This window comes from Leopardus geoffroyi, chromosome B2 (genome assembly GCF_018350155.1).
Source record: "Leopardus geoffroyi isolate Oge1 chromosome B2, O.geoffroyi_Oge1_pat1.0, whole genome shotgun sequence".
Classification (NCBI taxonomy): Eukaryota; Metazoa; Chordata; class Mammalia; order Carnivora; family Felidae; genus Leopardus; species Leopardus geoffroyi.
In genome coordinates this window covers 8,602,508-8,627,500 of record NC_059332.1, presented here as the reverse complement: position 1 = coordinate 8,627,500, position 24,993 = coordinate 8,602,508, and the positions used below count along the sequence as shown (strand labels likewise).

The 24,993-nt window shown below is 40.4% G+C and overlaps 1 protein-coding gene across 8 annotated transcripts in view; it reads left to right on the top strand.

Moving 5' to 3' along the window:
- The window catches only part of CDKAL1 (CDK5 regulatory subunit associated protein 1 like 1), a 715,645-nt gene that overhangs the window by 281,115 nt on the left and 409,537 nt on the right, over positions 1-24,993 (top strand). The gene's annotated exons all lie outside the window — the stretch shown is intronic.

Sequence of the window (24,993 nt, the reverse complement as noted above, 5' to 3'; positions counted from 1 at the left end):
CATGGTCTTGCCCCCTGTGGCTAAAGAATAACATGTCTATCCATAGTGCTCAAGCCAGACCAGGGAGATTGCGGTAGACGTTCCCATGTTTAAAGGAGGATACTGGAAAAGTACACACAAGGATCAGTGATCATTCTTTCCTAGTCCAGGACAGTTGAGTGCCCCTGTACTGGTAGAAGGTTAATTTCTTAGTGATTTTTATCTCTGAGAGTGTCTCCTTTTCCCTGGTCTCCCATGGCCTCTCAGGGGTGGCCTTTGAGAAGGACTGAACGACCATTGGAAACTGCAACTGCGCTAACTCTCTCACCTCTTGTGGGGAATTGGGAGGGAGGGACCTCAGGTTGCCTCAGATCTGTGGTTCTCAGTGTGGTCGGGACCAGCCACATAGCAAATTATGGGCTGTCACCCCAGACCTAATGACTCAGAACAGGGGCTCCAGTGGTATGTCCTTCAACACTACCTCCCAAAGCATCAAGTGCGCTTTCTAGTTTAAGAGCCATTGACTTAGACGTTTAGCGTTTTTTTGTGGTTTCTTTGGCAAATCAACTCCCTTAAAACTAAGTGGGCTACTAGTTGGTTTATGGTCAGTTCCATTTGCAGTAATCGTAGTAGCAGAGACCCTGCCTGGTCATTGCCTCTGAGCCTGTCAGAGCCTGCTCCTGCCCTGTCTTGGCCTCTGCTTGTTCCCTGTCTTTGTGCTGCACCTTAATTGCATTTTCACAAGGAATTGTATTGTCATCTTTGTTAGGCACGGGTATGCCTGTTAGAGGGAGGTGCTTGGGAAAGGACCCTTGTGGGGGTAGGTCAGGTGTCTTCCAGGCTCCATTCCGCTCTCCTGGGAAATTTCTAACTTCACAGCCTCTGTTTTCGCAAGCTTTAGCTCTGTTTCCACTAGCATGGCTTTTTGGTTGGTTGGTTGGTTGGTTGGTTGGTTGGTTGGTTGGTTTGTGTCTGAACCGTACTGGAGTCCACATTACTGAACTTTGAGCTTTTTTGGGTTATAGAGGTGGAGAGGGCCTCTCATATCAAAGATCTGTTTCTCCCCTCCTTGCTTTCAGCCTAAGCTTATCTTTATCTAGGCTACAGGAAGCAGGCAACACATTTCTTCCGTCTTAATTTTTGTACCATTTACGTTTCTTTTTCTTGAAGCAGCCATAATAAATACTTGGAGCAGATCGTGAGATTTAAGGTATTGGCTCTTCGGTTAAGAGTGCTGATGTTAAACTCTATCAGAGTTAGAAACTGGTGCCACCAACAGATGGGAAGCAGATAAGGAAAAGCAAGTCCTTTCTCTCCTGTCTAGCCTTTCCATCTCCCGCTTTTGACCCATGGCCTCACGGGGTCAAGCTGGCAAAACATGGAATCCATGGAATAGAACTCAGCAATAAAGAACAATGCACTGTTGATACACTCTACAGTATGGATGAAAGCGGTCAGGGGCGCCTGGGTGGCGCAGTCGGTTAAGCGTCCGACTTCAGCCAGGTCACGATCTCACGGTCCGTGAGTTCGAGCCCCGCGTCGGGCTCTGGGCTGATGGCTCAGAGCCTGGAGCCTGTTTCTGATTCTGTGTCTCCCTCTCTCTCTGCCCCTCCCCCGTTCATGCTCTGTCTCTCTCTGTCCCAAAAATAAATAAACGATGAAAAAAAATTAAAAAAAAAAAATGTATTTAAAAAAAAAAAAAAAAAGAAAGCGGTCAGACATAAAGGAGTGTACACCTTATGAGTCTACTTATATAAAACGCTACAAAACTAGTTTATCATGAATACTAATGGTGAGAGAAAGATGGGGTTCTGGCTCCTGCGCTGGAGAGGTGACAGACTGGATGGAAAAAAAACCAAACGGACACAAGAAACCTTCCGGGTTGATAATTTCACAGATACATTCGTTTATCAACTGTCATCAAGGTGCACATTTTATTTTTCAGGGAGAGAGAGCACGTGTGCGTGCAGGGGAGGGGCAGAGAGAGAGGGAGACAGGGGCTCCAAAGCGGGCTCCGTGCTGACAGCAATGAACCCAATGCAGGGCTCAAACTCAGGATCCGTGAGATCATGACCTGAGCCCAAGTCGGAAGCTCAACCGACTGAGCCACCCGGTGCTGCAAAGTGCATCTTGTAAATATGTGCAGTGTACTGTATGTCAGTTTTATCTCAGTAAAGCTAGTCAGATTACTAATACATTTCTCCATTACAATAATGCAGATGAAGCAAACAGTCTCCCCCTCCAAAATAAAACAAACCAAAACAACCCCTCGAATCTTCTCGTTACTGTAAGTAAAAAAGAGGTGGGTGCCTACACTCTTCCTGGCCCTTAGTCTGCGTCCTGTAAATTCTTCCAACTTCCGTCTTCTTCTCTGAAAACCAGAGCCCCTACCACCTGTCTCAGGGATACCTCCCAAGGATTCTGTGCACATCAAAAATGAGGTGAGAGTGTGTTATGTGAGTTAACACCATTCCTCCTCACATTCCTCCTGAGCATTGAAAAGATCCTTCAGGAGCTTCGATTTGGCCTCCTTTTCCTTCTACACAGATGCAAGGAGAAAGTGAGAGTATATGTCCCACAGATACGCTATACCTGCATTTTTTGGTAGTGAGTTAGTTGGGTAACTGTGTCATTAATTTGAAGCTGTCTTCAAGAAATGGCAGTGGGAAAAGATACGTCTTGAAGCAAATCAGGCTGATGATGTGTGACAGAGGCTGTTTGCTTTTCCGAGTTTCAGTTATTCTGTTACCACGAATGTAATAGATTGGTATATTATAAAAATATTTTCTCAAAAAAACCCCACAAATAACAAACAAACAACAACAAAAAAAAACAAAGGCCGGGGCGCCTGGGTTGCTCAGTCAGTTAAGCATCTGGATTTCAGCTCAGGTCATGATATCATGGTTCATGGCACTGAGCCCTGAGTTGGATTCTACGCTGACAATGGGACTCCTGCTTGGGATTCTCTCTCCCTCTCTCTGCCTCTCCCCTGCTTGCACACACATGCTCTCTCTCCTCTCTCTCTCTCAAAATAAATAAATAAACTTGGAAAAAAATAAAAGCATCAAGAGGTAATCATATCTAGAAACTCACCTTTACACTACAGCTATCCTGTGGCAAGTTGAATGAGACAAGAAAGAGATAATCTTATTCCTGGCGTAAATACTCCACTGGAGTGTGCATCTGGTGACTAGTGACTGCGCAGGATTTATGGCTGTTTCATGTTAACATTTTTGTAGCTGACAAGTGACTTTTTTTTTTTTTTTTTTTTTTACAAATAAGAGGAAAAGAAAGTGGTTGAGTTTTTCCAGCAATGAAAGGATCCAAAAATGTCAATAGAATTTCTTTGAGAATTGACCGTGTGTTATATATGTTTTAGTTGCTTTTACTGATATCTTTCTTTTGTAGTGATGAAATCTAGATGACTTAGGATTCACCTTTGGTCATGGATATCAGGAGATACCAGTGGAAGCACTGTGCGTTAGTCTGGCAGTTTGAGTCTAGAAGCAGCATGGTCTGGGGCGTCTTCGTTTCAAATCCTAGTCTCACCACTCATTAGCCTTTAATAAATTACTTAGTCACATTCTGTCTCAATTTCTTTATCTGTAAAAGAAGGGCAGTAACAACGCAGACCTCATGAGGTTGATTAAAAGGGCTCTAATATATGTAAAGTGCTTAAAATAGTGCCTTCCACGCAGTAAGCATTGTGTAACTATTGGCTTACTATTTATTACTATGCCAGCAAGAGTGTTTTATTTTTAGGACTCCATACTAGGAAAGATTTTTTTTTTTTAATTTTTTTTTTTTTAACGTTTATTTATTTTTGAGACAGAGGCAGAGCATGAACGGGGGAGGGTCAGAGAGAGAGGGAGACACAGAATCGGAAGCAGGCTCCAGGCTCTGGGCCATCATCAGCCCAGAGCCCGATGCGGGGCTCGAACTCACGGACCGTGAGATCGTGACCTGAGCTGAAGTCAGACGCTTAACCGACTGAGCCACCCAGGCGCCCCAAGATTTTTTTTTTTTATACGGTGTATACAAATTGAGCATTTAAAAATGAGTGTTTGTCAGATTGGAAATAGAGTTTTTGGGGAAAATACAGTAAGGCTTTTAACACTTGTTAGCAGGTTTGTCTTCACAAGAGTTAAAGCAATTTTCACTCCTATCAGCAATCAGTAAGCCTCCCTAGAAGTGGTATTATTAAGCCAAATTAGAATGTCTTTCTCTAAAAAAAAATCTTAAAATGAACACGTTTTCCTGATTTAATCTAGGGGGAAAAAGTAAAATAGGATAGGAGGTATTTGGGAATATAAGGAAGAATTATCCTATGCAATCTACTGAAAAACAGGAAAAAAAAACACTTAAGGGTAGGCAAGGAATCTACTCTGGGAAATGCCAATAAACAGCTTTCCTGTTAACTTGTTTCATACTGTTTGGGAGCTGTGGGCATTCAGGCACCTGGCTTGATCTATAATACTTGGATAAACCGTTGTACGTATTGCATCGGTTGATTCATTTTTAAAAAAGGAAACATTCCATACCTTGGTGTTTGCCTGTGTATCGAGGTTTACTGGGGAGACAGAGGTGTCCTACGACTTACTTTGGCCTCCTTCGGAGGGCAGCTTCCTTAGGGTTGTGACCCGCCTCTTGGGAAGAAAGGTCTCAACTGGTATATTATTCATCTTGAAACTATTATTCTTTACTGTTCCTGTTCCAGTTCTTACATTTACGTTATTCCCTCCATCTGAGGTGTAAAATCCCTTTTGTGTTCTAATGTTTCTGAGAAACAGCATAATAGTTCTTTAAAAAGGATTAAATTCTATACTTAATAGGGGTAGCTTTTATCTCTCCCTCTTCTTGCCCCAATAAAGAAAAAAAGGAGCTGTCACTGAATGGAGAGGGAATCCTACAGTCTTTCAAGGAAATACGGTGTAATATGTATGAAGGAGAATTGCACCAAAATATTGTGCAAGAGGCCTGAGTGGGAGACGCTTTCGTCCCACAGAGGTTTGGGTGGGACAGTTAGCTGTCCTTTTAGGACCTGCTAGTTCCCTCATTTTGTCTCCAGTAACTGATTTTTGTTGTGATCCTGCCTTAGTTTATACTCTCTAAAAGCTAGAGATGGACAATTGAATTTTACTTATTTTAGTGCTAACTAGAATTGAAATATTCAAATTTGGAGAATTTGTTGAAATTGGTGGGTAATTGCATAAATGCTTAGGCATTACTTTTCCATTTTGGCTTAAAGCACCTCCTCTCTCTTCATTACATAATTACACCATTATTTGACCCAAACAATTTTAAGTTATTTTCCCACACAGATTAGACAATTATCTGACTTTAGCTTTCTAGTTTCAACACAGTGGAAATAAAAGATTTTTTTTTCTTATCCCAGGATGTTTTGACCCATGTTAGAACAATACCTCTTCTCCTAGGCGCCAAAATGTGGTACCTGTTATAAGTTATAGAATTAACTTCAGCTAGTGTTTCCTGTGAGATTTCACCCTGGCAGACGTCAGCCTCCAGAGCCACTGAGGAAGCAAAAACAATAAACTCTCCTTGCTGATATTCCTTTACTTTTTAATATATTCTGAGGTCTGTTATTCAGGGCTTGTTGTGGTTGTTGTTGATACATTCATTGCGAAGCCTTCAGGAGGTTAACCCCGAGGTAAGTCTTGGCTACAGATCGCTTCCCACATATTGTCCTTCAGAATATTTGGAAGTGAACGGTGTGCCTGGGTGGCTCATTTGGTTAACCATCCGATTCTCGACTTTGGCTCAGGTCATGATTTCACAGTTCGTGGACCTGAGCCCCAGGTTGGGCTCCACGCTGACAGCATGGAGCCTGCTTGGGATCCTCTGTCTCAACCCCTCCCCTGCTCGTGCTCTAAATAAATAAACTTAAAAATAATAAACTTAAAAAAAATTATTTGGAAGTGAAGCTTTAGCGTTCCTTAGTTTAATAGCAGTTAAATGTTAACTGTTAAGCCACAGGAAGTAAATAAAATGTTGTTTCTGATATCATTATGTAAATTTGCCTTCAGCTTTGTTATATGATAATCATACTACTTTTTACACATACAGATTCCTTGGTTCCGTGCTTGCATGTTCTGATTCAGTATGTTTGGTAAGGAGGCCGGGTATTTGTACCGAAAAGTCAAAAACCCAAACTAAAAACCAAAAACAACCAATGAAAAAAACACCCTCCAAGATGTTGAGAACATTTAATGGTGGAAATGGGGAAACTGTGTGTGTGTGTGTGTGTGTACATGCGCCTGTGCACTCACACGTTTGCTTGTATGTTTGTGCTTTTTATACATCCACTTGGCTATATATATATTTAAGTTTACTTCGTTATTTTGGGAGAGAGAGTGTGCATGCGAGAGAGGAAGGGGGAGAGAGAGAGAGGGGGGGGGGGGGGAGGGAGGGAGGGAGGGAGGGAGAAAGGGAGAAAGAATCCCAAGCAGGCTCCATCCTGTCAAGTTCAGAGCCCAATGCAGGGCTTGAACTCATGACCAAGAGATCAAGACCTGAGCCCAAATCTAGATTAGAATGCTTAGCCGACTGAGCCACTCAGGTGCCCTGAAAGAATAAGTCATATATATTTGTTATTTACAAATACACATGCCTTGATGTGATCACATATGGCTATTCAGGATTAATACACACAGTGGGTAAATAAAGTCTACTGTGGTAGGAGATACATAATTGCCTTCAGGGGCCCTATTTTGTTTTTAGTTTGGCTATTCATAAGTTAATTCATGTCTGTAGTAGAGTCACGTTGTACCTGTCTTCCACCTTTAATGGTCAGCCAGCTATTTTTGCTTTGCTAACAAGTATAATTTGGTGACTGTAAGTATCTTTGGCGTTGTCTTTGAATGGTGCAGATACTAGCTCAGCATTGATCTTTTGTACTGGTTTCATTGTTGTATAAAACTAAAAATAGCATTGTAGGTGGGATAGAGGAAACATTTTGGGAAAGTGTGTGCTTTATGGTTGACAGAATGTCATCATCTTCCACCATGCTATTTTGGTAAACTCATTAAGAAAACAGTTGTTGCTAGTAGGGGTGTGGGACTTTGTCTCCCAGGGAGTAAACCACTAGCTACAAATAGAACACGCTGAAAATCCAACTGGAATTATTACTGTTACTATATTTCTATATGTATCAGTTGGTGTGTCATCTGACTCAGGATAATATTCAGTGAAGCCTTTTTTTTTTCCTTGCTATTTTTTATCTGTACGTCTTCAGTTGTAAAGATAATTATAGAAATGTAAGGAAACTTAGATAGATGACATAGAATGATCTGCAGCAGTGTTTTTTGTAGACCAGCTTGGATTTTTGCTGGTTGCTGGTGAAATGAGAGATAGGAGGAAAATCTAGTGAACTTTTCCTGAAGGTAAATGTGTGATCCTTCATCATGACACTCCTACTATTTTAGTGTTAAGATAGACTACTTTTAATTAAAATAATGACAGTACAGAGTGGTTTAATTTTTTTTTTTTAATGTCTTGTCTCCATACTGTTTTCCAGAGTGGCTGCACCAGCTTGCATTCCCACCAACAATGCAAAAGAGATCCTCTTTCTCCCCATCCTCAACAACATCTGTTGTTGCCTGAGTTGTTAATGTTAGCCGTTCTTACAGGTGTGAGGTAGTATCTCATTGTGGTTTTGATTTGTATTTCCCTGATGATGAGTGATGTTGAGCATTTTTTCACATGTCATTTGACCATCTGGATATCTTCTTTGGAGAGGTGTCTATTCATGTCTTCTGCCCATTTCTTTACTGGTTTATTTGTTTTTTGGGTGTTGAGTTTGATAAGTTCTTTATAGATTTTGGATACTAACCCTTTATCTGATATGTCACTTACGAATATCTTCTCCCATTCTGTTGGTTGCCTTTTAGTTTTGCTGATTGCTTGCTTCACTGTGCAGAAGCTTTTTATTGTGATGAGGTCCTAGTAGTTCATTTTTGCTTTTGTTTCCCTTGCCTCCAGAGACATGTTGAGTAAGCAGTTTCTGCAGCCAAGGTCAAAGAGGTTTTTGCCTCCTTTCTCCTCGAGGATTTTGATGGCTTCCTGTCTTATGTTTAGGTCTTTCATCCATTTTGAGTTTATTTTTGTGTCTGGTGAAAGAAAGTGGTCCAGGTTCATTCTTGAATTAGGTTAGTTGGCCATACGTTTGTGGTCCATCTTTGGGTTCTTTATTATGTTCCATTGATCTGAGTGTCTGTTCTCGTGCCAGTACCATACTGTCTTGATGATTACAGCTTTGTAGTATAGCTTGAAGTCTGGGATTGTGATGCCTCCTGCTTTGGTTTTCTTTTTCAAGATTGCTTTGGCTAGTAAGGTCTTTTCTGGTTCCATACAAATTTTAGGATTATTTGTTAAAGCTCTGTGAAGAATGCTGGTGTTATTTTGATAGGGATTGCATTGAGTATGTAGATTGCTTTGGGTAGTACTGACATTTTAACAATCTTTGTTCTTCCTATCCAGGAGCATGGAATCTTTTTCCATTTTTTTTGTGTCTTCTTCAGTTTCTTTCATCAGCTTTCTTCAGTTTTCGGTGTATAGATTTTTCACCTCTTTGGTTCAATTTATTCCTATGTATTTTATGTTTTTTTTTTTTTTTTTGTGCAACTGTAAATGGGATTGATTCCTTGATTTCTCTGTCACTTCATTGTTGGTGTATAGGAATGCAACCGATTTCTGTGTGTTGATTTTATATCCTGAAACTTTGCTGAATTCATGAATCAATGCTAGCAGTTTTTTGGTGAAATCTTTTGGGTTTTCCATATAGAGTATCATGTCATCTGCGAAGAGTGAAAGTTTGACCTCTTCCTGGCCGATTTGGATGCCTTTTATTTCTTTGTGTTTGTCTGACTGCACAGGCTAAGACTTTAATATTGTGTTGAATAACAGTGGCAGGAGTGGACATCCCTGTCTTGTTCCTGACCTTAGGGGGAAAGCTCTCAGTTTTTCCCCATTGAGGATGATATTAGCATAGGGTCATTCATATATGGCTTTTATGATCTCGAGGTATGCTCCTTCTGTCCCTACTTTCTTGAGGGTTTTTATCAAGAAAGGATGCTGTATTTTGTCAGATGCTTTCTCTGCATCTATTGAGAGGATCATATCGTTCTTTCTTTTATTGATGTGATGAATCACGTTAATTGTTTTGCAGATATTGAACCAGCCCTGAATCTCAGGTATAAATCCCACTTAGTCGTGGTGAATAATCTTTTTAATGTATTGTTGGGTCCAGTTGGCTAATATCTTGTTGAGGATTTTTGCATCCATGTTCATCAGGGAAATTGGTCTATATTTCTCCTTTTTAGTGGGGTCTCTGTCTGGTTTTGGAATCAAGGTAATGCTGGCTTCATAGAGTTTGGAAGTTTTCCTTCCATTTCTATTTTCTAGAACACCTTCAAGAGAATAGGTGTTAACTCTTCCTTAAATGTTTGGTAGAATTCCCCTGGAAAGCCATCTTGGCTCTGGACTCTTGTTTTTTGGGAGATTTTTGACTACTAATTCAATTTCTTTATTGTTTCTGGGTCTGTTCAGATTTTCTGTTTCTTCCTATTTGTTTTGGTAGTGTGTATGTTTCTAAGAATTTTTCCATTTCTTCCAGATCGCCCATTTTATTGGTGTATAATTGCTCCTAATATTCTATTGTTGTTTTTATTTCTGCTGTGTTGGTTGTGTCTCTCCTCTTTGATTCTTGATTTTATTTATCTGGGTCCTTTGCTTTTTCTTTTTGATCAAACTGGCTGGTGGGTTATCAATTTTGTTACTTCTTTCAAAGAACCAGCTTCTGGTTTCATTGATCTCTTCTATTGTTTTTTTTTTTTTTTTTTGTTTCGATAGCATTGATTTCTTCTATAATCATTTATTTCCTGTCTTCTGCTGGTTTTGGGTTTCATTTGCCATTATTTTTCCAGTTCCTTAAGGTGTAAGGTTAGGTTGTGTATCTGAGATCATTATTCCTTCTTTAGGAAGGCCTGGATTGCTATCTAATTTACTCTTATGACTGCCTTTGCTGTGTCCCAGAGGTTTGGGGTTGTGGTGCTGTCATTTTCATTGACTTCCATACACTTTTTAATTTCCTCTTTAACTGCTGGGTTAGCCCATCCATTCTTTATAGTAGGATGTTCTTCAGTTTCCAAGTATTTGTTACCTATCCAAACTTTTTCTTGTGGTTGATTTCGAGTTTCATAGTGTTGTGGTCTGAAAATATGCATGGTATGATCTCAATCTTTTTGTGCTTACTTAGGGCTGATTTGTGTCCCAGTATGTGATCTATTCTGAAGAATGTTCCATGTGCACTGGCGAAGAATGTATATTCTGGATGAAATGTTCTGAATATATCTGTTAAGTCCATCTGGTCCAGTGTGTCATTCAAAGCCATTGTTTCCTTGTTGATTTTTTGATTAGATGATCTGTCCATTGCTGTGAGTGGGGTGTTCAAGTATCCTGCTATTATGGTATTACTATTGATGAGTTTCTTTATGTTTGTGATTAATTTACTTACATATTTGGGTGCTGCCACATCTGGTGCATAAATGTTTACAATTGTTAGGTCTTCTTGGTGGATAGACCCCTTAATTATGATAGAATGCCCTTCTGAATCTCTTGATACAGTCTTTATTTTAAAGTCTAGATTGTCTGATATAAGTATGGCTACTCCGGCTTTGTTTTGTTGACCATTAGCATGATAGATGGTTCTCCATCCCCTTATTTTCAATCTGCAGGTGTCTTTAGGTCTAAAGTGGATCTCTTATAAACAGCATATAGATGGATCTTGTTTTCATACCATTCTGTTACTCTATGTCTTTTGATTGGAGCATTGAGTCCATTGACATTTAGCGTGAGTACTGAAACATGAGTTTATTGCCATTTTGATGCGTGTAGAGTTGGAGTTTCTGGGGTGTTCTCTGGTGCTTTCTAATCTTTGTTGCTTTTGGTATTTATATATATATTTTCATCTTTTCTCCTCTCAGAGAGTCCCCCTTAAAATTTCTTGCAGGGCTGGTTTAGTGGTCACACACTCCTTTAATTTTTGTTTGTCTGGGAAACTTTTTATCTCTCTTTCTATTTTGAATGACAGCCTTGCTGGATAAAGAATTCTTGGCTGCATATTTTTCTGATTCAGCACGTTGAATATATCCTGCCACTCCTTTCTGGCCTGCCAAGTTTCTGTGGGTAGGTCTGCTACAAACCTGATCTGTCTTCCCTTGTATTTTAGGGACCTTTTTTCCCTTGCTGCTTTCATGATTCTCTCCTTGCCTGAGTATTTTGTGAATTTGACTATGATATGCCTTGTTGATGGTTGGTTTTTGTTCAATCTAATGGGGGTCCTCTGGCCCAGTTGGGCAGGGCTCAGTGTAACAGCTCTGTTCTCCACTAGATGGTGCTGCTAGCCTACTGGGATGGATTGTTGTGGCGTTTGTAGGTGCGTATGCACATGCGCTGGAGCGGTGAGAATGGCGCCACCCAGCTACCCAGTCTCTAGTATTGGAACTCTGTTCTCCCCATCAACAATTGTGCACCGACCTTTGTCTTCAGCTTTCCTCCACTCCCCACTTTTTCACCGTCCGTGACCAGGCCCCAGGCAGTACCTCTCTCCCAAGTTTTGTCTCAGATGCGGCTTTTTTCCCTGGCCCCTTACTTCTGGGGGACTGCGGCTTTGACCCGTTCCGCCCCTCTGTGGGAGGGTCTCACTGAGCAATGGTCGAATGTCGGCTGTACCCAGGAACGCTTGCAGGACCCTGCTGCTGCCGGTGCCCCGAGACTGTGGCCAGGTGCCAGCCTACCCCAGAAAAAGTTCATGAGACAGTGTAGCAGCAGCTTTTCAGGGATTGTGGAAAATCACAACACACATCTGGCACCAGGCTTCATCCTTCACGACCTTGTTCCAGCACCAGCGAATGTGGCCATTTTTCTGGGGTCTGCTGAGGCCAGGTGGCTTCAACAGTCTCTACCAAATGTCCTTCCAGCAGTGGAACTGCTTTTCCCCATGTGGCCCGAGAACGTCCGGATCCCTCTCTGTTCCTGGGGATTTGCCCTTCCCACCAGAGCACCACCAGGTATCAAGCTGTGGAGTTGCAGACTCTACGCTCCCCTTGTTTACAGTCTTAATGGAATTGAAACCCCCTCCTTTCTCCCTTTTTAGTTTAGTCCCTGTGGCTGTTTCCAATTTTCCACTTTCTCTCCAGCTGCTTTTGGGGAGGGGTGCTTTTCCCATATCTCCCCCCTCCCCCGTCTCTGTCCTCTCTCTGCCCGCAAAAGCACCTCTCTGCCCTCCGTGGCTTCTCTGTCCCCAAGTTCACCTCTTTGCACCGTGTACATGCTGAATTCTGTGGTTCAGGTTGTGCAGATTGTTGTGTTAATCCTCTAATCATTTTTTTAGGTGTGCAGGATGGTTTAGTATTGGTCTGGCTGTATTTCATGGACGTGAGACACACAAAAAACTTCCATGCTGTTCCCGAGTGTGTGCATTTTAAATTTGACACTTCAGGGTCTGGGAACTGCAGATGGAAAATGTATAGACAGGTGCATTGAAAATGGATGGTTTGATGAATATTCTGGCTCTTTGATTTCTTTTACTGGCTAGTAATATTTGGCATGGTATACACATTGTATTGTGTTTATATCCTGTGTGTGGTCCCTGGGCCTAGAGTGCTTAGGCTTGGAGGTTCCGTTTCCTGTTCCCAGCTGCCTGACCTTGAAGACGAATGAGCTGGCTGATCCTTTGGCTTGGCGAGATCCATATTATCTCCTTGGGACTTCTCCATTCCTGACTTCCCTTTCCCTGCCTCATTGTATATTGTGCTGGGTTTCTTTCCTGGAAGATCCAGTTGTAAATGCCAGCTCACCTTTTTGCTTAGCCCTGCTTTTGGCTCTGTAACCAGGTATTGGCTTGACAGCTGGTCTGGTTTATTATGAAATCACAATAGCTTTGAGTATCGATACTCTAATTGCATACAACGCACTGGTGAGATGTTACGACATTCAGTAAAATGAGTAAAGTATATACCTGTTCCTTAAGTAAATTCTAAACCACATAATCATGTATATGTTTTTCTTCCTTTTTTATGTTGTGGTAAAATACACATAATGTAAATTTCACCATCTTAACTGGCTTTTAAGCGTACAAGTGACTGGAATTAAATACATTGACATTTTTGTGCAACCATCCTGACATCCATCTCCATAACTCTTTCCATCTTGTAAAACTGAAACTCTGTACCCCTTAAACACTAACTCCACATTCTTCCCTTCCTACAACCTCTGGCAGCCATATTAGTGGACTCCATACAGCATTTGTCTTTTTGTGACTGGCTTATTTCATTTAGTATATAATGTCGTCAGAATTCATCAGTAGTGTAGCATATTGCAAAAATTTTCTTTCTTTCTATGGGTGAATAATATTCCAGTGTGTTTTCCTTATCTGTCCATTTTTCCACGGACACTTGGGTTGATCCCAAATTTTAGCTATTGTAGGTAATGTTGCTGCTATGAATATGGGTGTATAAATATCTCTGAGACCTGCTTTCAGTTCTTTGGGGTATATACCTAAAAGTAGAATTGCTGGGGAATTCTTTTTTAATTTTTTGAGGAACTGCCATATTATTTTCCACGGTGGCTGCACCATTTTCCATTCCCAGCAACTGTACACAGGGCCCCAGTTTCTCTGTATATTTGCCAACATTTACTATTAGCAGTGGCCGTCCTAATGGATTGTCGCCGTTGTAATGGGTGTGACATGCTATTTTATTGTAGTTTTGATTTTCATTTCTCTCATGATTAGTCATGTTGGGTATCTTTTAATGTGCTTATTGGACATTTGTCTATCTTTGGAGAAGTGTTGCAGTTCTCTGCCCATTTTTGAATTGGGTTGTTGGTTTTGTTGAGTTTTAGAATTTCTCTGTATATTCTACCCATCTCTTATCAAATATATGATTCGCAGTTACTTTTTTCTGATTCTGTGGGTTGTGTTTTTACTCTGTTGATAGTAAGTGTCTTTTGGAGAAAAAAATAATTTTTTAACTTTTCTTAAAGTCCCAATTTATCTGTGTTTTCTTTTGTTGCCTGTGCCTTTGGTGTCATATCCAGGAAATCATTGCCAAATCCAAGGTCATGAAGCTTTTGTTGTACGTTTTCTTCTAAAAGTTTTATTGTTTTTGGTCTCACATTTACCTTTTGATCCAATATTGAGTTAAATTTTTTATACGGTGTTAGGAAAGGGCCCAAGTTCATAATTTCGCATGTGTATATACAGTTTTCCTAGCACGATTTGTTGAAACAATAGTCTGTATCTCATTGAATGGCCTAGGCACCCTTGAGAAAAATCATTTGACTGTTTATGTGTGGGTTTATTTCTGGGTTCTCTATTTTATTCCATTGGTCTGTATGTCTGTGTTACACCAACACCATACTGTTTTGATAACTATAGCTCTGAACTCAGTTGTGAAATCAGTAGTGTGAACTCTTTAGTTTTATTCTTTTTCAAGTTTGTTTTGGCTGTTTGGGGTCCCTTGAGATTCCGTTTGAAATTTAGAATTTTTTTTTTTTATTGGTGCAAAAAACCTCATTGGGATTTTGATAAGGATTGCATTGACTTTATATATCACTTTGGGTAGTATTGACGTTTTAACAACAATCATCCAATCTGTGACCATGTAGTGTATTTCTATTATGTCTTTTTCAATTTCTTTCAGCAGTGTTTTGTATTTTTTTTGTTTAAGTCTTTCACCTTGGTTAATTGCTAAATATTTTACTTTTTCTTTTTTTTTTAATTTTTTTAATGTTTGTTTATTTTTGAGAGAGAGAGAGAGAGAGCATGAGTCGGGAGGGGCAGAGAGAGAGGGAGACACAGAATCTGAAAGAGGCTCCAGACTCTGAGCTGTCAGCACAGAGCCCGACGTGGGGCTTGAACTCATGGACAGTGAGATCATGACCTGAGCTGAAGTTGGACGCTCAACCGACTGAGCCACCCAGGTGCCCCAATATTTTACTTTTTCTGATATGGTTGTAAATGAAATTATTTTTGTAATTTGCTTTTCAGATTTTTCATTGTTCATGAAATATAACTTTTTTGTATATTGATTCTGTATCCTGACACTTTGCTGAATTAATTTGTTCTAAGTTTTGTGTGTGTGGGGGGGGGGGCGGGATTTTCAGGATTTTCTACTTAGAAAATCATATCATCTGTAAACAGATAATTTTACTTCTTCCTTTCCAATTTGGGTGCCTTTTGTTTCTTTCGCTTGCTCAGGCTAGAACTTCCAGAACAATGTAGAATAGAAGTGGTAAAAGTGGATATCCTTGGCTTGTTCCTAACTGTAAAGGACAAGATTTCAGTTTACCTGGAGTGTGATGCTCACTGTGAGTTTTTCCACTTATGGCTTTTATCATGCAAGGAAGTTTTCTTCTATTCCTAGTTTGTTGATTGTTTTTAGCACAAAACGGTGTTAAATTTTGTCAAGTGCTTTTTCTGCATCATTTGAGACGATCATGTGTTGTTTTTTCTCCTTAATTCTGTTGATGTGGCATATTATATGGGTTGATTTTTGTATATTGAACTATCCTTATTACATTCCAGTAATAAATCCCACTTAGTTTTAATGTATAATTCTCTTAATGTGCTAATGAATTCTGTAGCTAGTATTTTGTTGAGGACTTTTTGCATCAATGTTCATAAGAGATACTGGTCTGTAATTTTCTTTTCTTGCGGTGTCATTGTCTAAATCATAATGCTGCCATTATAGAATAAGTTAGGGTGCATTCCCTTCTCTTCAGTTTTTTGGAAAAGCTTGAGAAGGATTTGGTATTCTTTCTTTCTCTTTTTTTAAGTTTCTTTAATGATTCATTTATTTTGAGAGAGAGAGAGAGAGAGTGAGCACATGCATGCACGTGTGAGAAGGGAGGGGCAGAGAGAGAGAGAGAGAGAGAGAGAGAGAGAGGGAGAGAGGGAGAGAGGGAGTGAGGGAGAGAGGGAGACAGAGGGAGAGAATATCCCAAGAAGGCTCTGTGCTGTCAGTACAGAGCCCGCATCTTGAAGCTCTATCTCACGATCACGAGATCATGACCTGAGCCCATATCAAGAGTCCTGTGCTTAACTGACTGAGCCACCCAGGCATCACAAGGATTGGTATTCTTTAAATGTTCGGTAGAATTCATCAGTGAAGCCACCAGGTTGCAGGCTTTTTTTGTTAGGAGATTTTTGATTACTGATTCACGTTTTTGGTACTCACATACCTATTTAGACTCCCTATCGCTTCATGACTTGTTCTTGGTAGGTTTTGTGTTTTCAGGAATTTGTCCATTTCAACCGGCTATCCAGTTGGTTGATACACACTTGTTCATAATATTCTCTTATAATCCTATATATTTCTTTTGAATTGGTAGCAATTGGGGTTCCTGGATGGCTCAGTCCATTAAGTGTCCCACTTCGGCTCAGGTCATGATCTCACAGTCTGTGGGTTCGAGCCCTGCATCAGGCACTCTGCTGACAGCTCAGAGCCTGGAGCCTACTTCGGATTCTGTGCCTCCCTCTCTCTGCCCTTCCACTGCTCACTCTTTATCTCTCTCAAAGGTAAATAAACTCTTAAAAAAATAGTAATAAAAAAAAAAGCTAAAAAAGAGCTAGAATTGGTAGTAATGTCCCACTTTCATTTCTGATTTTAGTAATTGAAGTCTTTTTTCTTAGTCCATCTAGCTCAAGGTTTGTCAGTTTTGTGGATCTTTTCATAGAACCAGGTTTTTTGTTGATTTTCTCTGGTGTTTTTCCATTCTCTGTTTCGTTTATGTCATCACTCATCTTTATGATTTCCTTCTGCTAGCCTTGGTTTTAGTTTCTTCTTCTTTTTTTCTTTTCCTAAGTTCTAAAGTTGGGTGTTGACATGAGATCTTTATTTTTTTTGTACATGTTTATAGCTCTAAATTCTCTCCTTAGCGTTGCTTTCTGTGCCTCCTGTAAGTTTTGGTATTTTGTTTTCCTTCATCACTATGTTCTCCTTTTCCATTGGTTGTTTAAAAGTGTATCGTTTAACTTCCACAGTTCTGTGAATTTTCCAGTTTTGTTGTTGATTTATGATTTCATTCTTCGTGTTTAAAGAAAATATTTTAAAATCTATGGAGACCTAATTTGTGGCCTCACATATGGTCTGTCCTGGAGCATGTACCACGTGTGTTCTGTGGCTGCTGATAGAGTGTGCTGTTTGATGGCTTTTATGGAGAGTGCAGTATTAAAGTCTCCAACTACTTTTGTACAACTGTGTCTTATTTCAATTCTGTCTATTTTTGCTTCATATTTTGATGGTGTGTCACTGGGGTATAAATGTTTATAATACTTGTTTTATCTTCTTGAATGTATTGAATCTTTTATCAGCTTATCATGTGCTTCTTTGTCTTTTATAACTGTTTTTATTTAATGCCCCTTGTATCTGATATTAGTATAGCAACCCCTGCTCTCTGTAATTGCCTGGAATATTTTGTTCCATCCTTTTACTTTCAAACTATTTGTTTCTTTGGATCTAAAGTAAGTCTCTTGTAGCCAGCATATAGTTGGTTCATGTGTTTTTATTAATTCAGCCAACCTCCATCTTTTGATTGGAGAATTTAATCCATTTGCATTTAAGTTAATTACCGATAAGGAGGGACTGACTTCTGTCTTTGTGCTGTTTTCTACATGCTTTATACAGCTTTTGCCCCTGATTTCTTGCATTACTGTTTTCCTTTGTCTTTAGTTGATTTTTTATAGTGAAAATTTTAAGTAACTTTCTCATTTCCTTTTATTTATATTGTATATCTGTTTTCATTATGGTTACCATGGAGATTGCATTCAACATCCTAAGATTATAACACTAATTTGAATAGATACCAGCTTAACATCAGTAACATACAAAAACTGTGCTCCTTTACAGCTCCAGCCCCATGTCATTTGGTTGTTGATGCTAAATCCCTCTAGTGAATTTCTCATTTTTCTTAACTGTACTTTTCAGCTCCAGAATTTTTTTTTTTTTACTCTGTGTTCTTTTATTGACATTACTATTTTTTTTATCCATTGTTTTCTTTTTTTTTTAATTAAAAAAAGTTTTTTTTAATGTTTATTTTTGAGAGAGACAGAGAGAGAGTGTGCATGGGGGAGGGACAGAGAGATGGAGACACAGAATCCGAAACAGGCTCCAGGCTCTGAACTGTCAACACTGAGCCAGATGTGGGGCTTGAACCCATGGACCATGAGATCACGACCTGAGCCGATGTCGGACGCCCAACTGACTGAGCCACCCAGGTGGCCCCCATCCATTGTTTTCTTGATTTTTACATATTTTTATTATTTTTTGTAACATCTTTAAAACAGCTTTTTTTTTTTTTTTTAATTTTTTTTTTCAACTTTTATTTATTTTTGGGACAGAGAGAGACAGAGCATGAACGGGGGAGGGGCAGAGAGAGAGGGAGACACAGAATCGGAAACAGGCTCCAGGCTCCGAGCCATCAGCCCAGAGCCCGACGCGGGGCTCGAACTCACGGACCGCGAGATCGTGACCTGGCTGAAGTCGGACGCTTAACCGACTGCGCCACCCAGGCGCCCCTAAAACAGCTTTTTTAAAAAATGTTCATTTATTTATTTTGAGAGAAAGTGCACATGTGTGAGCGGGGAAGAGCAGGGAGAAGGAGAGAATCCCAAGCAATCTCCATGCTCAGCATGGAGCCCGATGCGGGGCTCTATCTCACAATGGTGAGATGACCTGAGCCAAAATCTAGAGTCAGATGCTTACCCAACTGAGCTGCCCAGGCACCTTTAAGACAGTTACTTTGTTTATTATTTAAAAAAAATTTTTTCCTTTTTTTTTCTTTCAATATTTGTTTATTCTTGAAAGAGAGAGACAGAGTGTAAGCAGGGGAGGGACAGAGAGAGAGGGAGACACAGAATCCGAACTCAGTCTCTAGCTGTCAGTAGAGAGCCTGATGCAGGGCTCGAGCTCATGAACTGCAAGACCATGACTTGAGCCAAAGTCGGACACTTAAACCGACTGAGCCACCCAGGCTCCCCGAGACAGTTGTTTTAAAGTCTTTGTGTAGTATATCCGCCATCGATCTCTTTTAGGGACAGTTTCTGTTGATTTATCTATATTTTTCCTGTTTCTTCATATGCCTTGTGAATTTTTTTCAGCACCTAACGTTTGAATCTAATAATTCAAATGGAGGGGCGCCTGGGTGGCGCAGTCGGTTGAGCGTCCGACTTCAGCCAGGTCACGATCTCGCGGTCCGTGAGTTCGAGCCCCGCGTCGGGCTCTGGGCTGATGGCTCAGAGCCTGGAGCCTGTTTCCGATTCTGTGTCTCCCTCTCTCTCTGCCCCTCCCCCGTTCATGCTCTGTCTCTCTCTGTACCAAAAATAAATAAACATTGAAAAAAAAAATTTCAAATGGAAATCAGATTCTCCCCCTTCACAGGTTTGTTGTTCATTTGTTATTGTTTATTTTTTAATTGTTGTAGGCTCTGTTTGTGCTGAGAATCAGCCTGAGGTGGGAACCTAAGATCTTCTCAGTTCTTTTCTGATCCTTCTTCTGGTCGTATGTGGTCACTTTCTAATTTGCACATACGTGGAGTTGTTTCTGAGTGTCCTAATCTTTAATATCTGCTTCCCCATAGGGGAAAAAGTGAAAAATGAAGGGAGAAGTAGGGACACGGAGTCTTTACATCTTCCAGCAGTCACTGCAGTTCAGCTGGAGAGGCGGGGACTTTGAAAGGTGCAGCAGTGTCTTGTGCCTCCGTGATAGGAAGCAGCGATGGGAGCAAGATTCCTGATAGCGTGAGGGCAGGCAGGGTCCTCCCCCGCACCCACATGCTGTGTGCGATCTGGCTCTGGGTAAGGCATGGGTAGGGTGGGAGCTGCTACTGTGCTACCGGCTGACCTTATCCGCAAGTTGCCGTCCAAAGTTGTAGGCCTTTCGCAGATACCAGAGTCCTGAAATTGTTACATGACGCAGATTGTGCCAGTGCAGGTTCTTATCAAGGTGAGGAGCCGGGTTCCTGGAGCTTCCCAACCCAGCATCTTCCTAGAATCCTCTCCATCCATCATCATGTTTTCTTACGCAGAGTAAGTTGCATCTTAAGAGAAGCAAGGTACCATCGGTGACAAAGGAGTTTCAGGTAAGATAGGTTCATCTTTCATCGAATCTGGGTAACTTCCTGTAAGGTTCTTGATCTTTTTCAGCCTCAGTTTCCTCTCTGAAAGTTAAGGATAGTAATACTAATAGCAAGACTTCTGGGAGGATAAGCGAAACAGTGTAAAATGCATGCTTGAGTGTCCAGCATTCAAAAACCATCTTTTACTGTTATTAGCACCAACCTCCCCCAAGTGATTTTAAAGGCTGTGATGATTTTTACACAGGTCAATGGCTGATGGTGGTAAGGGTAATTCTTTCAGGTAAAGTGATGGAGAAATAAGAGTATAGTTTAAATATGTTGGAACAACTTTTTGAAGCAAAGGATGTGACATAGTGGTTAATGGAGGTTGGAGTAAGAGAAAATGTAGCTGAAAGTGTTTTTGAATTCGGTATCAGTAGGAGAAAGTTGGACTGCTGCCACCCCCCCCCCCCCCCCCCCCGCGTTTTCAGAACTAAAAGCAGCTTCAGAAAGGGAACAGTTGAAAGAGACCGTAATTATTAGAGTAAGCTTTTGGAGCTGGGGGGAGAAGGTAGAATCGGTAACCCTGGTGGAGAGATTCATTTTAGGTTGGGGAGTTCCTGCCATAGGAAGCTTAAAGAATTTAAGATTGTTAGTTTTTGTTAGTTTCTAAGTACGTTATTTTTCCTTTGTTCGGGATTTTGATCTTGGCAAACAGGGATCATATTATCATTTGAAGATCTAATCAGATCCTGCTGATAGAGGCGTATCTCTTACATTTATTTTAAAGGATCAAAAAGTTTGTCGTAATTCTGGAAATACTTAAAAAAAATTTTTTTTAACGTTTATTTATTTTTGAGACAGAGAGAGACAGAGCATGAACGGGGGAGGGTCAGAGAGAGGGAGACACAGAATCTGAAGCAGGCTCCAGGCTCCGAGCTGTCAGCACAGAGCCCGACGCGGGGCTCGAACTCACTGACCGCGAGATCATGACCTGAGCCAAAGTCGGCCGCTTAACTGACTGAGCTGCCCAGGCGCCCCTGGAAATATTTTTAAAACCAAGATGAGGGCTCCCAATATTTAACATTTCCTGAGTTTTTGGTTTTTCTCTTTGCTTCATGGTACTTGAATATGGAAGGATGTGGCTGGCCCCCAGTATGATTTTTGTAAGGTGTAGCTCTGTAAAGGGCTTATTATTTTGTACAATCGAAGCTTTGAAGAATATTGTACTTTGTCAGTTGATTAAAAGTAAATAAGGTTCTGTGAGTGAAACAGAATATGCTGGTTTGAAGTGGTAATGTCTGAGTCTACAATAATTTTAGCATACTTAAATTTATTTTTGACCCAAAAGAGCAGAGAAAAACAGAATTCTGAGTCACATGGGCTTTTATTCTTCCCCCACAAAAACAGATATCAGTATGGGTTTTTTAAAGTGTAACTCTGATTTTTAAATTATTTCAGAACTTGTGATATTTAAAGATGCTCTTTAAAAGAAAAAAGTGAATACGCTAAAATTTTTAGTTTTCACTTGCTTTGTGTGGTTTAGGTATCACATTTGACATTTTGTTATACATTTGAGCCCTTTGAAATATTTTAATTTGTGAAAATTGTTATTTCATCTCTTCGGTTTCCATACTTTAAAAATTTTCTGCCACAGATGCTTTTGAGGAGTTAAGAGTTCTGCTAAATTGAAGGCCCAGTCTGTCTGTGCTTTTGAGGTGTTTTCATTCCTTCCTGGCCTGTGGCCAGATGACCACCTGTGCACAGATCAGTAGGTGTGGTGACCCAGCTGTGTTATTCTGTCATGACAGTTGTGGTCTCTCCAGGATTTTCCATCTTCCTTGGACAGCCACGGCCATTTCTTTCTGGTTTTGGCTTGCACCAGTTGGCCTTCAAAGATCTTTTGTTTTCTGACAGTTGAAGAAATTGGTTGGCATTCTTACCTTTAGACAATTATTTAATTGTTTACAGATAACTGAAAGTATCTACCAAAGGTTTCTAATGATGAATCCCTTTATTTTGTTGGAGCTTTGTCATGTCGAAATGACTGGTCATTATAATTCCTGGTGATAGAATTGTTTTTAACCCAAAGAGTGTCAAAAGCTCATTCTTTCTTTTCGGATTTTTTTTGTGTGTGCGTATTTTTCCTGTGTGTTATGACAAATCTCCCCTTTTAACTGTAAGGCATAGTAGATTTAATGCTTGAGATCGTGCTATTATAACGTGCTTGGAGAAACATGCTTTATTGAAATTTTCACTTTATCAAAATAATACAGAGCATTGTTTTGATAACTGCAGATAAAGATGAACCTATCTTATACAATATTGAGTTTAGAACTTCAAACACATATCACATCAACAATCCTAATTAACCCCAGGGGAGCAGTTTAGTGAAGAATATTTTGAATTCTTAATGTAACATTTATACTTACTGGCTTATTTTGATTATTATAAATGTTTCCGAATATCACCTGGTTTTATTAAAATGTTTTAGTGAATTTTCATGAGTGAGTTTTCCATGGGGGTTACATTTCCACCTTTCTGAAGTGAGCCAGTAGGAAAATATGACTTGGTTTCCGCAGTTGATTTAAGCCAACCTCTCAGTAGCACATCTGGTCCATAAAGTTAGGTACACCTGGAACATGATAATGCGTAATTATTTCCTCACAGAATTGTTTAGAGCAGTCACATTAGACAACCAGTGGCCCGGCACTTAATGATCACTTACTAGGTACAGACACTAAGTCCTTTACATGTGTTAATTCATTTATGTTATAAATGTTTCAAATGCGCGTTTCCCTTTCCTTCTTTTCTGTCTTCCTTCTCCTTCAGGCAGGTGTCCCTTGAGAGAGTTACTTTTAAGATACAGCCCAAGTCAGAAATAGTAGTAGCTTTTATTAAGATTAGTCTCTTTATTAAGTTTTCACCATTAGCCTCTTTATTAAGATTATGCCTCTGACTTCAGCTCAGGTCATGATCTCATGGTACATGGGTTTGAGCCCCGAGTCAGGCTCTGTGCTGACAGCTCGGGGCCCGGAGCTTGCTTCGGATTCTGCGTCTCCCTCTCTCTCTGCCCTTCCCCCGCTCGCACTGTCTCTCTGTCTCTCTCTCTCAAAAACAAACATCTAAAAAAAAAAAAAAGTTTGTCAGCTTCATTTATGGAGCTCTCCATTGGTGATAGAAATAAGGGAAAGGGGTCAGGTCAGGAGACTCGAAGTAGTATCAGGAGGTCCAGAGAGCAGACCCCCAGCAAGAGTGCTGACTGACCCAGAGGAACATGCGTCGTCGGGGGTGTAACCGGGGATGGAACGGTAGGGCCTGAGCATGTCTTGGTGCCACTTAAAGAGAAAGGCAGAGAGGACCTGAGCAGTAGAATATAAAAAGATGTGGCAAATCACACGAGTTGACACATTTTGCCCCTGAGCCAGTAGGAGGATGAAAAACAAAATTTGTAAACAGAGAGGAGATAACTGGTGTGGGCTTGTGGATGAAAAAGCAGCTTAGCCTTAGGTTTCCAAAGGATAAAAGAGAGACACACATGTTTTAGAGAAATAACTTCGTGTACAGGACCATAAGGACTGGCCACATTACTTGTATGCCACGTCAGCTGGTTGATGGTTTTATTACTTGCATCCATACGTAGCTAGGATGTTTGACACACATTTATTCTGGGGAGTCAGATTGGTATGGAAACAGCATGAAGTTCGAAATTCAGCAGGCCTTGAGGCGCCTGGGTGGCTCGGTCAGTTAAGCATCCAACTTTGGCTTAGGTCATGATCTCCAGGTTCACGGGTTCAAGCCCCACATCAGGTTCTCTGCTGACAGCTCAGAGCCTGGAGCCTGCTTTGGATTCTGGGTCTCCCTCTCTCTCAGCCCCTCCCCTGCTCATGCTGTGTCTCTGTCTGTCTCTCAAAAATAAACAAACATTAACAAATTTTAAAAAGAAAGAAAAAAGTCATTCGGCAGGCCTAGATTTGAATCTCAGCTATAACATGTCTTGAGCAAGCTACTTAACCAGACTTCCCCCTACCCGCACTCAGTTTTACTGAGACATAGTTGACATATAACATTTAAGCTCAAATTATGCAATGTAATGATTTGATATATGTATACATATGAAATGCTTACTACAGTCCCTTTAGTTAACCTATTTCACTTCACATAATTCTTTTTTCTTGTGATAAGAGCTTTTAAGATCTAGCTCTCAGAAATTTTCAAATATATGATACAATAGTGGCAATTATAATCACCATTACACCTGTGGAACTTAAGTATCTTAGAACTAGAGGCTTATACCTTCACATTACCTTCACCCGTTTCCCACCCACACTCCCCATTTCTGACAACCACCAGCCTCTTCTGTGTTGCTAGGAGTTTGTTTTTGGGTTCCACCTATAAGTGAGGTCATACACTATTTGTGTTTCTGTCTGACTTACTTCATGTAGCATAATGCTGTCAGTGTTCATCCATGTTGTTGCAAATGGCAAGATTTCCTTCTTTTTTATGGCCGAATAGTGTTCCATTGTGCATGTGTGTGTGTGTGTGTGTGTGTGTGTGTGTGTGTGTATACACACACACACACACACACACACACACCATATTTTTTATTCATTGGGTTATCTGTCGGAGAAACTTAAGTTGTTTCCATGTCTTGGCTCTAGTAAATAATGCAGTGAAATGAGCATGCAGATACCTCTTTGAGATAGTGACTCCCTTTCTTTTGGACATATACTCAGAAGTGCAATTGTTGGATCACGTGGTTGTTGTATTTTTAACTTTTTGAGGAACCTCCGTACTATTTTTTTATAGTGGCTGGACCAGCACTGGCCACCAACAGTGGCCAAATATTTCCTTTCTTTTGTCTACATCCTTGCCAACACT